Source organism: Macaca thibetana, chromosome 11 (assembly GCF_024542745.1).
Source record: "Macaca thibetana thibetana isolate TM-01 chromosome 11, ASM2454274v1, whole genome shotgun sequence".
NCBI lineage: Eukaryota > Metazoa > Chordata > Mammalia > Primates > Cercopithecidae > Macaca > Macaca thibetana.
Window position 1 is genome coordinate 65,419,831 of NC_065588.1, and position 14,590 is coordinate 65,434,420.

Sequence of the window (14,590 nt, forward strand, 5' to 3'; positions counted from 1 at the left end):
TACTTTTGAAACAGTAACAGACTTGTGATTTCAATAGATATTTCTGTTTCAGCTGTTAATATCAGGTCTCAGATTTCAACCTGCAAGCTTCAGAGTATGTTAAAGGTAACTTATAAACAAGTGAATATGAACATGAGAAATAATATTACCATCACTGGGATCCCTTTCCATGCCTCCACTAAAATTATGGTTCAGGTTTTTGTTAGATTTCCTATTACTGTTTGTTACATCTTTCCATTGATCAATCCCCATTTGTGTTGAATTAGTTGAGACTCTCGTCTCTGCCCTGTGAGGGCATTTAACTTTAAGAGAAGATCATTAGGAATATTTTTTGGCCAGATGCCACAGTACGTAAGACTCAGTTCAAGACCTGATTTAGTGAAAGAGAGATGCTTTTTTTACAAAAGATTTGTGGACAGATTTTTCCCAGTCTTCCTAGTTTTGTTTCAGAGTCATTACCATGAAATAATAATTATTAGAAGTGATTTCCAGTGCTGTTCTTGGTCGTTCATAGTTCATTAATAGTTCTTGGATTTTCGTATGGTATATCAGTTCTGATAAGCTATTGTCAGTTTCAGATAAATGATATATACTTTACCTGTCAAAAATCTGTATTCATTTTATAGAAAAACTTTTTAAAAATTTACTGCTTTAATGTAATGCTGAGATCTGTAGGGAAAAAAATGACTTTACTTGGTGAATGGGAGAGGGAAGTACCTTTTAAGCACAGACTTGCAAAAAGGGCTTTTGGCAAGAGGAGCATTCTAGTAGGAACTGAAAGAATGCCAGTTTGGCTGAAGCAGGGAGTGAGGAACATAGCCTTATGTGTGGAGCTCGAGCAGTTGGCAAGGCTAGGCTCTCCAGAGCTTGTAGGTCATATTAAAGATTGTCCTAAGAGTCATGTGGAATCACTGAATTGTGTGAAGTGTCACAATCAGCATTTCAAAAAGCTTCTTGGCTGCAGATTAAATTGGTAAAAGAACAGATAAAAGAGAAACACCCCTTCCTGTCAGGAGAGAAGATAAGGGTAGATAAAAATAGAAGTTTGTGGGCTGTAGGTGCGTGGTAGAAATTTTAAGATGTCATATTTAGTGACTTATGTTTTCTTTGAAATGGAAATTGAGGGCATTGTGGTGTGGGCATGGCTTAGTTTAGAAGTAACGGTGTTGATCTGTGAGATTGTCAGGATTTGCTATCTAAGATTCAGCACCCATTTTTATGGTGGCAATCCACCTAGTAACACATTCGTCCCCTGGGAGAGGGTAGATGGATCAAGCTATGGGACGGAGACGGCAGTAATTGTCTTCCTCAGTTTTCAGTTTAACGGTTGTCAACCCAGCTGAAGAACACACTGATGCTGTCCTGTTGTTTTTAAGGGATTGCCATGAACACTATTTTTTGAGACAGTCTTGCTCTCTCACCCAAGCTGGAATGCAGTGGTGTGATCTTGGCTCACTGCAACCTCTGCCTCCCAGGTTCAAGTGATTCTCAAGACTCAGCATCCTGAGGAGCTGAGATTATAGGTGTGAGCCATCACGCCTGGCCAATTTTTTTTTGTAGTTTTAGTAGAGATGGCTTTTCATCATGTTGGCCAAGCTGGTCTTGAATTCCTGGGCTCAAGTGATCCTTCGCCTCCCAAAGTGCTGGGATTACAGGCATGAGCCACTGTGCCTGGTCACCCATCAGTGTTTTTTAAAAATAGTTTTTGTACCTATTGCTTCATTAGTTTCTTAATTATCCTGTAAGACAGTATTCTTTTTTTGTTTTTCTTTTTTTGAGACAAGATCTTGCTGTCACTCAGGCTGCAGCGCAGTGGTGTGATCATGGCTCACTGCAGCCTTCCCCACGCTCCAGCAGTCCTACCTCTGCCTCCTGAGTGGCTGGGATCACAGGTGCATGCCACCATGCCTGGCTTTTTTTACAGTTTTGATAGGCATGGGGTTTTGCCTTGTTGCCCACGCTGGTCTCAAACTCTTGGGCTCAAGCTATCTTCCTGCGTTGGCCTCCCAAATTTTTGAGATTACAGGCGTGAGTCACCACACCTGGCCAGTGTTCTACTCTTAAAAGGGAGGCAGTGGGCTCTGAAAGGTTATGACTAGCAGAATATAGTGAGTAGAGGTTAGAATGATTTTTCAGTTATTTACTGAATGTCATGATACTAAGCTGCCACCACCATAAGATTTTAAGCTTTACTGATACCCAAACTAACCATTTAGGAACACATGACTTTAAAATGTTCATTTGCACCAATGTTGAGTACCTACTCTACAAGATACAGTGTTAGATACTTTTGTGTAAGATAGGCCATAGCATTTTAGTGTGGTATCTTGTAGTCTCCTGTAAATACTTCTACAGGTTCTACCTACACAATTACTATGGCTGTCATATTAGATATGAGGTAGGTGGGTATAACGTGTGGGAAATGTTGGCACTGATCTAGAAATTGGACCCCTCCCCAGTACAGTATAGGAACCAGCCATGTGTACCACTTCAGCTCTTTATTCCCCCTGAAATAGATTATTGTTTTTACATCATGACCTCTTCAACTTTCCTCAAGTGAGGGGGAAAAATTACCTTAACACAAAATGCAAGAATCTTCCTAGGCATCTAACCTAAGAATACAGTCAAAAGTGATTTGCAGAATGTGAAAACTGGAGCTACTAAGTTATTAAAGGATTTTAGTGATGGCTGCCTTTTCACAATGGTGTATCTTAGATTATCTATTGTAAACACTTTTCTGATGAAGTCATTTTTATACAACTCAGAAATTGATCCAAGGATACTGGAAGCCCATTCTACTCCAAGTATGTAAACTTGAGCCTTTTATATTTCACATTGTAAACACATGCTATGTTTGTCTGTGTACAGTGAGAGACTGCCTACCTATAAACTTCTCTAGCAGTCCATTTTATGTTTTCCTTGACTTACTACATCTATGAATGAACACTAAAAGACAAATGGCCCAACTTCTCTTACCTCTATTATGCGTACCTGGGCAGTAAGTTATCTACAGTAATTTATCTTCTAATAGTTGTTTCTTCTGCTTGCACACACACGGACAGAACGTGCCCTCTAATTAGATTTGGCCAAGACTAGTTATTTGATCGGTTAATAGAAAAGGTTAAAAGCAGGGAGTCAAATTTATATTCTTTTTAGTTTCCTTTGCTGTTTCCCCTAACCTTTTAATTTTGAGGGCACTTCCAGGGGACTTGTCTCTACACTTGGTTCTCTTATCCAGTCTCATGGCTGTAGGATTTATATGCTGTCAGTTTCCAAATTTATATTTCCAATTCAGATGGGCTAATATTTCAGCCCCTCCTCTCCCGTACCACCTACCTGCTCAACCCACAGTCTTACCCAACAGCGAATATAAATACTATCATTTCATTTGTGTAGACCCAAAACAGATCACTCTTGACTCCTCACACTCTACATCTACAGGGAAATACTTTGTCTCTACCACCAAAAGATACCTGGGACCTCTTACTAATGCTGGGGTTGCTCTCTGTCTTTGCCACTGCACAGTCTGTTGTCAGTATAGCTTTCAATCTATATTGTTTCTTAAAAATCCTGCAGTGGCTCCCCATTCATTTAAGAGACAAGATCTCTTGTCACCCAGGTTGGATTGCAATGGTGTGACCGTAGCTCACAGCAACCTTGAACTCTTGGGTTCAAACAATCCTCACACCTCAACTTCCCAAGCACTAGGATTACAGGTTTGAGCCACCTCACCCAGCCCGCTCTTCATTTCTATCAGAGTAAAGCTGCAGTCCTGACAAAAGTTCATGATTTGCTCTCCATCCCCCCCCGCCTTTTTTTTTTTTTGAGATAGAGTCTCTCACCTTGGTTGGAGTGTAGTAGCATAATCTCAGGCTCACTGCAACCTCCATCTCCTTATCACAAGCAATTCTCCCACCCCAGCCTCCTGAGTAGCTAGAGGTGCGCACCACCACGCCTGGCTAATTTTTGTGTTTTGTAGAGATAGGCTTTTTGCCATCTTGCCAAGGCTGGACTCAAAACTCCTGAACTCAGGCTCCTCCTGCTTCAGCCCCCCAAAGTGCTGGGATTACTGGCGTGAGCTGCCGCACCAGTTTGGCTCCTCTTACCTCTGACTAGATCTGCCAGTACCTTTCCCCATGCTCACTCCATTCTAGCCACTCTGGCCTTTGTTTTTCAAACAGGCGAGGTATCATCTTGTGTCTGAGCCTTTGTGTGGGCCATTTTCCCTGACTGGAATGCTGGAGATAGCTGCCTGAGAAGAATCTCAGTGAGGTTTGTTTTTACCATTCTATTGAATGGAAACTGCTACCTCCCTTAACTCTGTTTTATTCTTTACTCTTCACAAGCATTTACAACCTAACTATATATTTTGCTTGTTCATTCAAATATAAAGTCCCATGAAAGCAAGGATCTTATTGTAATATCTGTTAAATCCCAAGTGTCTGCATCAGTGTGGGGCAAGCAAATGTTAATATTTGAATGAGTGATTTTGAATTATAGTTCTGCCTCACTGTCTTGTTAGCAACTATTGTAAGAGCTGTGTCAGCATGTTTAAAATTGTAAAGCATATGGAAGTTGGCATTCTAACCATTTTTAAGCATACAATTCAGTGACATTAAAAACATTCACAGTGTTTTGCAACCATCACCACTATCCATTTCCAGAACTTTTCCATCATCCCAAACAAACTCTACCCATTAAACAGTAACTCCCCATTCCCACCCTATCCCCAGCCCCCGATCATCTCTATTGTACATCTGTGTCTGAATTTGCCTGTTCTGGGTACATCATATAAATAGAATCATACAATATTTGTGTTTCGGGTCTAGTTTATTTCACTTAGTATGTTTTTGGTTTTTTGAGATGGACTCTCGCTCTGTTGCCCAGACTGGAGTGCAATGGTGCAATCTCAGCTCACTGCAAGCTCTGCTTCCCGGGTTCACGCCATTCTCCTGCCACAGCCTCCAGAGTAGCTGGGACTACAGGTGCCTGCCACCACGCCCAGCTAATTTTTTATATTTGTAGTAGAGACGGGGTTTCACCATGTTAGCCAGGATGATCTCGATTTCCTGACCTCGTGATCCGCCCACCTCGGCCTCCCAAAGTGCTGGAATTACAGGCGTGAGCCACCGCGCCCGGCTATTTCACTTACGTTTTTAAGATTCATTCATGTTGTAGCATGTGTCAATATGTGGCTGAATATCATCCCATTTTATGTACATATATGCCACATGTTTATCCATCTGTCAGTGGACAGCCTGTTTCTACCTTTTGAACATTGTGAATAATGCTACTATGAACATAGGTGTACAACTATCTTTTAAGTCCCTGTTTTCAGTTCTGGGTATATAGGAGTGAAATTGCTGGGTAATGGTAATTCTATGTTTAACTTTTTGGGGAATCGTGAAACTTTCCCACAGCCACTATGCCATTTTACGTTCTCACCAGCAGTGCATGAGGATTGTAGATTCTGTACATCCTTAACAATACTTGTGCTTTTCTTTTTATCTGATAGTAGTCATCCTAATGGGGACAAGTGGTTATTTCATTGTCAATGGCAGTTTTTAAAGCAGCTCATTTTTATTGAGACTTCACAAAGTACTTGCCAGGCACAGTGGCTCATGTCTGTAATCCCAGCACTTTGGGAGGCCAAGGCAGGTGGATCGCTTGAGCTCAGGAGTTCTACCCTGGGTAACATGGTGAAACCCCATCTCTACAGAAATACAAAAAATAGCTGGGTGTGGTGGCACAGGCTTGTGGTCCCAGCTACTCAGGAGACTGATGTGTCAGGATTGATCGCCTGAGCCTGGTAGGTCGAGGCTGCAGCAAGTGAAGATTGTCCCACTGCACCCCAGGTTGGGCGACAGTGAGACCCTGTCAAAAAGAAAAGCCAGGCCGGGCGCGGTGGCTCAATCCTGTAATCCCAGCACTTTGGGAGGCCGAGACGGGCGGATCACGAGGTCAGGAGATCGAGACCATCCTGGCTAGCACGGTGAAACCCCGTCTCCACTAAAAAATACAAAAAACTCCAGCTACTCGGGAGGATGAGGCAGGAGAATGGCGTAAAACCAGGAGGCGGAGCTTGCAGTGAGCTGAGATCCGGCCACTGCACTCCAGCCTCAGAGCCAGACTCTGTCTCAAAAAAAAAAGAAAAGCCAGAGTAAACTTAGTTTTCATCGAACCAATTCTCTTTTGCACTCAGTGTTTCATTGGTTTACATAATATTGTGATGAAATCACGACAAAATTACATTGACATTGTTTAGAAATAAACACAGCTGGCTCTAAACATTACTAGTAGCATGAGTTCTTGGATATGATGTATTTTGTGTGACTAAGTCAGTTTTATAGAGAGAATGTAGTTAGGTTATGTGGGGCCAACTGAGGGCTTTTAGAGTATTGACATTTTCTTAAATGCTCTTAAGTTTGCTCCTGAAAGTATGGTCTGCAGGGTAGCAACATTGGCATCACCTGGTCTGGGAACTGATTACAAGTGCAAAATGTACCATGTGAAATCAAAACCTATATTTGAGCAAGATCCCCAGTGATTTGTATGCACATCAAAGATTGACAGATTGTGCCTTTAAACTACTTTTAATGGCTACCTGCTGTTTCAACTTGTAACATAATTTTAACCAGTTCTTGCCACTGGGTGTTCGGGTTATTTCACTAGGTTTTTGAGTATTATAAAGGATGCTACAATGAATTTCCTTATAGGTAAATCTTAGTGCAAATACCTGTTTTCCAATAATGAATTTCTTGGAATGCTTGATTCAGAGTATGAATATTTGAGTTTTTTGACACAGTAAATTGCCCCGATTTACTTTTACCCTCAATGTATGTGAAAATGTGTATTTCTCCACATTCTTTTCAATAACTAGTGCTTTAAAAAAAATCTATTTTAGTGGTGGAAATTGGGTATCTTATTTTTAACTATTTCTTGATTGTTACAGCGGCTGAAATATTTTTAAATGTTGTGTGCTTCCATCTAGAGATAGGCATATATATAAAATGAATCAGTAAATAATGATTTGGTAATTCCATTTTAATAATTGAAGAAATAGTTCAGTAATACAACCAGTAAAGGGCAGACCCAGGAACTGAAGATCTGATATAGGAACCAAGAAAGATTTGAAAGATCCTTTTCTAATCTATCAAACCAGAATTAACCTAATAATATTTTGACTATTATGGTGGAGTCAGCTAATCAAATCAAACCCTTTTTATTTCCATTCTTATACTGAAAATGTTTCTAAGTTTACTTAGTGCACACAATGAGAGTCATTTAAAAAGAAGTTATTTTGCATTTAGATTGTCACCTTAGAGAATCCTTAGATAATAGTTATTTTTTTTGTAGGGTCTCACTCTGTCACCCAGGCTGGAGTAGAGTGGCATGATCATGGCTCATCGTAGCCTCAACCTCCTGGGCTCAAGCCTTCCGCATAGCTGGGACTACAGGTGTGCACCACCACACCCAGCTGATTTTTGTATTTTTTGTAGAGGCAGATTTTGCCATGTTGCCCAGGCTGGTCTCAAATTCCTGGGCTCAAGTGATGCACCCTCCTCAGCCTCCCAAAAGTGCTGGGTTTGCAGGCATGAGCTACTGCACCTGGCCTGAGAATACATTTAACTTTTTTTTTTTTTTTTTTTGAGGAAATTTATAGTATCTTAACATTCTGAATAGAATTCTTGTGGTAGGTGTAAGAAAGTGGTCTTAATTTTATTTAGCTGTGTAATGCTGCTTTTTGTTTTTAGCCCTAGCTCAAAACATATAGGCTGTATATATATTATATATATATAATATATTTTTTATATATATATATAAATGCTATATATAGCATTTGAATGTCTATGTGTGTGGTATTCAGGAAGGAGATATAAAGCCAATGAATATTACTTCTGTTTTTTTAGGAGCCAGGAAATGAAATAATTTTCATTCAGTGAGTAACTCAAAGTGATTGCAATGTGCAAAATACCTTGAGCATACAAAGAAAAAACAATTGACTGTCTGGAAGAAAGGAACTAAAGAGACTAATATATGCTGGTCACTTTCCCATATGTTGTTTCATGTAAGTGTTAAAAACAGTACTATTGGTGTTCCTCGTTTACAGGTGAGGTAAGATATCTTGTAAGATTCAGTAGCAGAGCATTGATCCACGTTAGGAGTCAGAAAAGCCAACCCAGAGAATATGACAGTAGAACTGATTCTTAGAGGTCATTATTTGAAGATATGAGGTGATACATACATTGTGAAAGAATCTACATATAATGTTAATAGACTTAAAAATTTAGCAAGATCAACTAATATAAAGTCAATTTGGAAGCCAGATATAATGTAACTAGTGTTTAATAAGAGGTGTGCAAAGTTCTCTTTGTAGAAAGTTTTAAACCTTTACTGAGAGACATTAAGATAGACCCAAATCAATGGACATCTGCTCCTGAAAGTGTGTTCTATAGACTGGCATTGTTGACATCAGTATTTCTGTTGTTGGGCAGGAGGAATCAGTATCATTAAATGTGACAGCTCCTCCCAAATCTATAGCATCAATGCAAATCAGAATAATATCCCAAGAAGTTTGTTTTTGTTACTGAATATGACTGTCTGGTTCTAAATTGTATACGGAAGCTCCAAAGCAAATGATAACCGAGAGGGAGATGGAGTGAGACTTGCCTTACCAGATACTAAGCTGTATTGTAAGTAAGATAATACAGACTTGATGCAGGAATAGACCATGGAACAATATACAGAGACTAGAAACCACATATTATGAAAACTAGATTTATGATAGAATGGGAATCTCATATGTAAATGTCAACTTTAGGTGGATTAAATGTGGACTTAATGTAAGAGGCAAAACCAGACTCTTTTAAGAATAAAATATAGGAAATAGTTGTATGACCTTGGATTGGAGGAGTTCTTAAGACTCAGCTCACTGCAAGCTCCGCTTCCCGGGTTCACGCCGTTCTCCTGCCACAGCCTCCGGAGTAGCTGGGACTACAGGTGCCGCCACCACGCCCAGCTAATTTTTTGTATTTTTAGTAGAGACGGGGTTTCACCGTGTTAGTCAGGATGATCTCGATTTCCTGACCTTGTGATCATGCTGGGTTCACGTAAAAGTAAGACGTAAAAGTACAATAACGACATAAAAGTACAAATTATAAAGGGAAAGATTGATAAATTTGAATAAAATTAAGAACTGATTATTAAAAGAGTGAAACGAAAAGTCCCAGACTGGGAGAAGATACTGGAACGCAGATAATTGACAAAGGACTTTTATCAAGAATAGGTAATAAACTATACATACATGAGAACAATAGAAGCCCAATAGAAAAATGGGCAATTCGGGCTGCCGCCGCTGCTGCTGAATTATTTGGGCTGCAGCGGGCGGTTTCGGCTCGTGGCCGCAAGCCACTTCTGCGGCTGCCCAGAGAACCAAAGGTCGCCGATCCCAAGTCGTCTTCCTTTCCGCCCCCCAGGAGGAGCGAGAGGGAGCCACGGCTGATATGAGAAACAGACTTTCGGGAAATGGCCTCTAAATCCTAGCTGAATTTGTTAGCCTTCCTCTGTGGATCGGCAATAGGATTTTTTGTGTTTTTTTAATGTTCTCAGCTATTTAGTATTTTGTTGGGAGAATAGGGTGGCACTCAGCCTAATACGCTTCATAATGATTCTCATGCGAGGCATTCAGATGATAATGACACAATCATCTAGAAGGACAAATGAACTTCAATGCAGATTCTAGCCAACATAAAGATGAGAACACCGACATCGCTGAAAACCTCTATCAGAAAGTTAAAATTCTTCGCTGGGTTTTGACAAGCCCTTAAAACCTAGAGAAAAAGGCCTCAAAGTTACGTGGGCCTAGCATTGTCACAAAGTGTTGTTATGAGTTCAGAAGAAAATAAAGACTTCACTACTGTGAGATTGAAAAACAAAGAAGGCAGAGATCAGCCATACTGGAAAACAAAGCTTTTCAGTATGTTCATGAACATTATTTAGAAGATGCTGATTGGTGTTTGAAAGCAGATGATGACACGTATGTCATACTAGACAATTTTGAGATGGCTTCTTTCAAAATATGACCCTGAAGGACCCATTTACTTTGGGAGAAAATTAAAACCCTATGTAAAGCAGGACTACATTGAGTGGAGGTGCAGAATATGTACTAAGCAAAGAAGCCTTGAAGAGATTTGTTGATGCATTTAAAACAAGACAAGTGTTCCTCCATTGAAGACAGCACAGGGAGATGCATGGAAATTATAAATGTAGAAGCAGGAGATTCCAGAGATACCACTGGAAAAGAAACTTTTCATCCCTTTGTGCCGGAACATTTAATTAAAGGTTATCTACCCAGAACCTTTTGGCACTGGAATTACAACTATTACCCTCCTCGAGAGAGTCCTGGTTGCTGTTCTGATCTTGCAGTTTCTTTTCACTATGTTGATTCTACAACTATGCATGAGTTAGGATACCTTGTTTATCATCTTCGTGTATACAATTATTTATACAGGTATCAACCTACCTTACCTGAAAATATACTAAAGGAAATTAGTCAAGCAAACAAAAATGAAGATACAAAAGTGAGGTTAGGAAACCCTTGAATGGAAGTTGTGATGAACAAAGGTAAAACGTCTAGCACGGCACTGAAGAAGGACTTCTGCATTTCTAACAGAACACTGGAATCCCAGTGAGGAATTCTAAGTGAACATTCCATGGAGAGATTTTTCACATGAATGACTCTAAACTGAAGCTTTAAATGACCTGTGAAGTCTGTTAAAATGTGTTTTCATACAGTAATACATAAATATATCTATATATATATGAAGAATTTGTGTTTTTAAAATGGTGGCCAGGTAAAGGAACTAGAAAAGAGATTTTGTTGCCTGTTTTTGACCATCTGTATTATTATTGTCACTGAGAAACAAACAATTAAATTTGCTAAAACTATACTGCACCATGTTAGTAATAAACAGATCTGCCCCAAAGAAAATTTTTTTTAAATGGACAACAGACATGAACTGACATTTCACAGAAGAAAGTTTATAAATACATGAAATAAAATTTAATTTTATTCTGGAAAGTGCATATTAAAATCACAGGTGCCATTTTTTACCTACAATATTGGGAAAAAAATGTTCAAAATGTAATCTATTGGCTAGTATATGGTGCAAGGGAAAATACTGCTGGAAGGGGTATAAATTCATATGACGATTTTGGAATCTAGTTTAACATTACTTGGTAAAGTAAATGTGCATATATCCCCAGGAGAAACTCATATCTTTACACTAGGAGACATTTACAAGAATGTTTATAGCAACACCATTTGTAATAGCAGAAAACTGGAAACACCTCAAATATCCACCAATAGAATAAATAGTAGGACATTCATACAATAAAATAGTGTGGAACCTGAAAATGTAAGAACTAGTTATACACATGAACATAAAAAGATCTTAACATTGGCCAAGTGCGGTGGATCACGAAGTCAGGAGTTCAAGACCAGCCTGGCCAAGATGATGAAACCCCGTCTCTACTAAAATTACAAAAATTAGCCGGATGTGGTGGCAGGCACCCTGTAATCGCAGCTACTCAGGAGGCTGAGGCAGAGAATTGCTTGAATCCAAGAGGCAGAGGCTGCAGTGAGCCGAGGTCACGCCACTGCACTGCAACATGGGAAACAGAGCAAAACTCTCAGAAAAAAGAAAAAAAAAACCTTCTTTACTGGAATAAGCAAGTCACAGACGAATTCACACAGTATTCCATTTATGTTAGAGATTCTAACATTTAGAGACATATTAGAAAAGCAACGTAAGAAACCATTAATAAAATTCAGCATAGTTTTCTAGGAGCAGGAGGGTACAGGGATGTAATCAAGGAGGAGGTCTCACAGGGCATCTAATGTGCCGTAACCAACCAGAATGGCTGGCACCCAAGCCTTTTTACTCTTTGGACAGTATGTATTTTAATACACAAGTATGATGTATTTTATAATCAATAAAATGATAGAAATATGCTTACTATTGTATGTCTAGCTGAATTCTAGAGTTTGACCATCATACCTAGAAGGTGGTAGTAATATTTAAAATAATGCTTAGGTATTTTTCCAAAAACATGACAAATACTACTTTTAAATAATTTTCTATTTATATTATCTGAAATTTTGTTTTAGTACATTTTACTTGAAGTAGGAGATAATAGTCCAGTGAGCGCATGGAAGTAACAAATAGTTAATGTTATAAACAGTCTTCTGCTCTATCAGAGAATCTCAACATGAGAGAGAGGAACATGTAGTTTGCAAAAGCATATTTTGAAACTTACTGCTTTGATATATTTTCTTTCAAATAATATCAAAGGAGAGTATAAGGCTTATATTTATCAGAAGTGAGCATATAACACCACTTCTCTCCAGATAGCCATAAAATTAGTCTTCATACAGCATCAGGTGGACAAAGCCAAGGGCCTGATCACCAGCATCCCAAGTACTGGACTGGGGGTTGGGAGGACTTCAGTTACCAATTATGGTATCTCTAGGTCCACAACAAGGTAAACAGTTTGAAACTTTGATTTACAGTTGATGCCACACAAAAATTTCTCTATTTGTAGTCTTGATTGGGACATAGTGATCAGTACAATTAATGTACCTGAATGGGGACCTAACAGTCATCCTCCCTTATGAAGCAGACAGCTGTAGAATTCCATGCAACTTGGGGCCACTCTGCTAAGCCTGTATATCTTCCTGACATGTTTGCACCTGGTGGTAATCTACCTGTGCCAAACCATTTCTGCCCTTGTGGTGGTGTGGTATCTCGTTTTTCCAAATACTTTTTAGAGTCCTAACAGCTCTCAAATCTCAGAATGATGACCTCAATTGGAGCCTGCTTCCTGGAGAAATTGGCCAAGGTAGAGATTACCAGAACCATAGTCTTTCTAGGACAGATTAAACCTTAACATTGTTGAAAGCAACTACCATTACATGACATAGCTTGCCAAGATGTGTTGGGGAAGCCAGGATTTTGGTGATGATGAATAGTGTCTTCCAACATTTGAGAAACCTTAAGTACTGTTGGGTTCTGTGTATTCATTCATTCAGAATTACTGAGTTGCCCATTAGATGTCAGGCACTGTGCTAGGGTCAAACTAAAAACTCCACTTCAAGATTAGCTAATATTTGCATGAAGCAGTGAATATTTTAATCTTCTTAGAGACAGGGTCTCACTATGTTGCCCAGGCTAGACTTGAACTCCTAGGATCAAGTGATCCTCCTGCCTCAGACTCCTGAGTAGCTGGGACCACAGGTGCGTGCCACTGAACCCAGCTATTTTGCTCAATCTGTAGGGCTTCCAATATGCTATGTCTGAGATCTTGTTGAATCTTATAGAAATAACTTAGAAAAGAGGCCGGGCACGGTGGCTCAAGCCTGTAATCCCAGCACTTTGGGAGGCCGAGACGGGCGGATCACAAGGTCAGGAGATCGAGACCATCCTGGCTAACACTGCGAAACCCCGTCTCTACTAAAAACACAAAAAATTAGCCGGGCGAGGTGGCGGCGCCTGTGGTCCCAGCTACTCGGGAGGCTGAGGCAGGAGAATGGCGGGAACTCGGGAGGCGGAGCTTGCAGTGAGCTGAGATCTGGCCACTGCACTCCAGCCTGGGCGACAGAGCGAGACTCCGTCTCAAAAAAAAAAAAAAAAAAAAAAAAAAAAAAGAAATAACTTAGAAAAGATGTAGCTCAGGAATTTCATTTTTTGGGCTTTCACATATATGCACTTTTCAGGGTTAGCCAAAAAGAGGTGGTGCTGCAGTATTCAGGATGTCTTATGTCTTGGAAGAAGAGTTTATGTGAGGTCATGGGATCTGAATCAGATAAGATATAGTTAGTATCTCTTCAGGTAGGATTCATTTAACAAATATTCTGGTCGCATATCCAGGTGCCAAAATGAACATAGCCGTGAATACAACATAACATCCCTCATCTTTTGAAGATTATTTATAGTCAGGAAAGGCAGACAGTGATCAAATATATCGATTTGTGTTAAAAATTATTAAGCAATATGAAGCAAGGTATTACTATATGTTTGTCATGGGAGATCCTTATAAGGTGTGATTTGAACAGAACTGAAAAGAGAGAGGGAGTGATAGTCATGTGGCTATCAGGGAGAAAACCACTTTTTTTTTTTTAAGATGGAGTTTCACTCTTGTTGCCCAGGCTGGAGTGCAATGGCGCGACCTTGGCTTACTGCAACCTCTGCCTCCCGGGTTCGAGCAGTTCTCCTGCCTCAGCCTTCTGAGTAGCTGGGATTACAGGTGGCCGGCACCATGCTGGCTAATTTTTTTTGTATTTTTAGTAGAGATGGAGTTTCACCATGTTGGCCAGGCTTGTCTCGAACTCTTGACCTCAGGTGACCCACCAACCTTGGCCTTCCAAAGTGCTGGGATTACAGGTGTGAGCCACGGTGGCCAGCCAGAGAAAACATTCTCGCAGAAGTAATAGTGCAAGTGCCCTAAAGTGTAATTGAGGCAGCAAAAGGCTGATAGAATGAGGGAAAAGAAGAATGACCAGAAATGGTTTCAAGAAGATATTTGGGGACAT

General features: G+C 39.9%; 1 protein-coding gene and 1 pseudogene across 2 annotated transcripts in view; both read left to right on the top strand.

Moving 5' to 3' along the window:
• The window catches only part of CPSF6 (cleavage and polyadenylation specific factor 6), a 49,279-nt gene extending 35,567 nt beyond the window's left edge, over positions 1-13,712 (top strand). Inside the window, exons 11-12 of one of the 2 annotated variants that reach the window (XR_007717888.1) lie at positions 7,911-8,068; positions 10,511-13,712. The gene's annotated coding sequence lies outside the window, so the exon portion shown is untranslated. Of the gene's footprint in view, positions 1-7,910; positions 8,174-10,510 lie in introns of those variants that run through there. The other variant, XM_050749968.1, reaches the window with a different exon arrangement.
• On the top strand, positions 8,268-13,712 carry LOC126931553 (glycoprotein-N-acetylgalactosamine 3-beta-galactosyltransferase 1-like; annotated as a pseudogene).
• Positions 13,713-14,590: the final 878 nt, after the last annotated feature.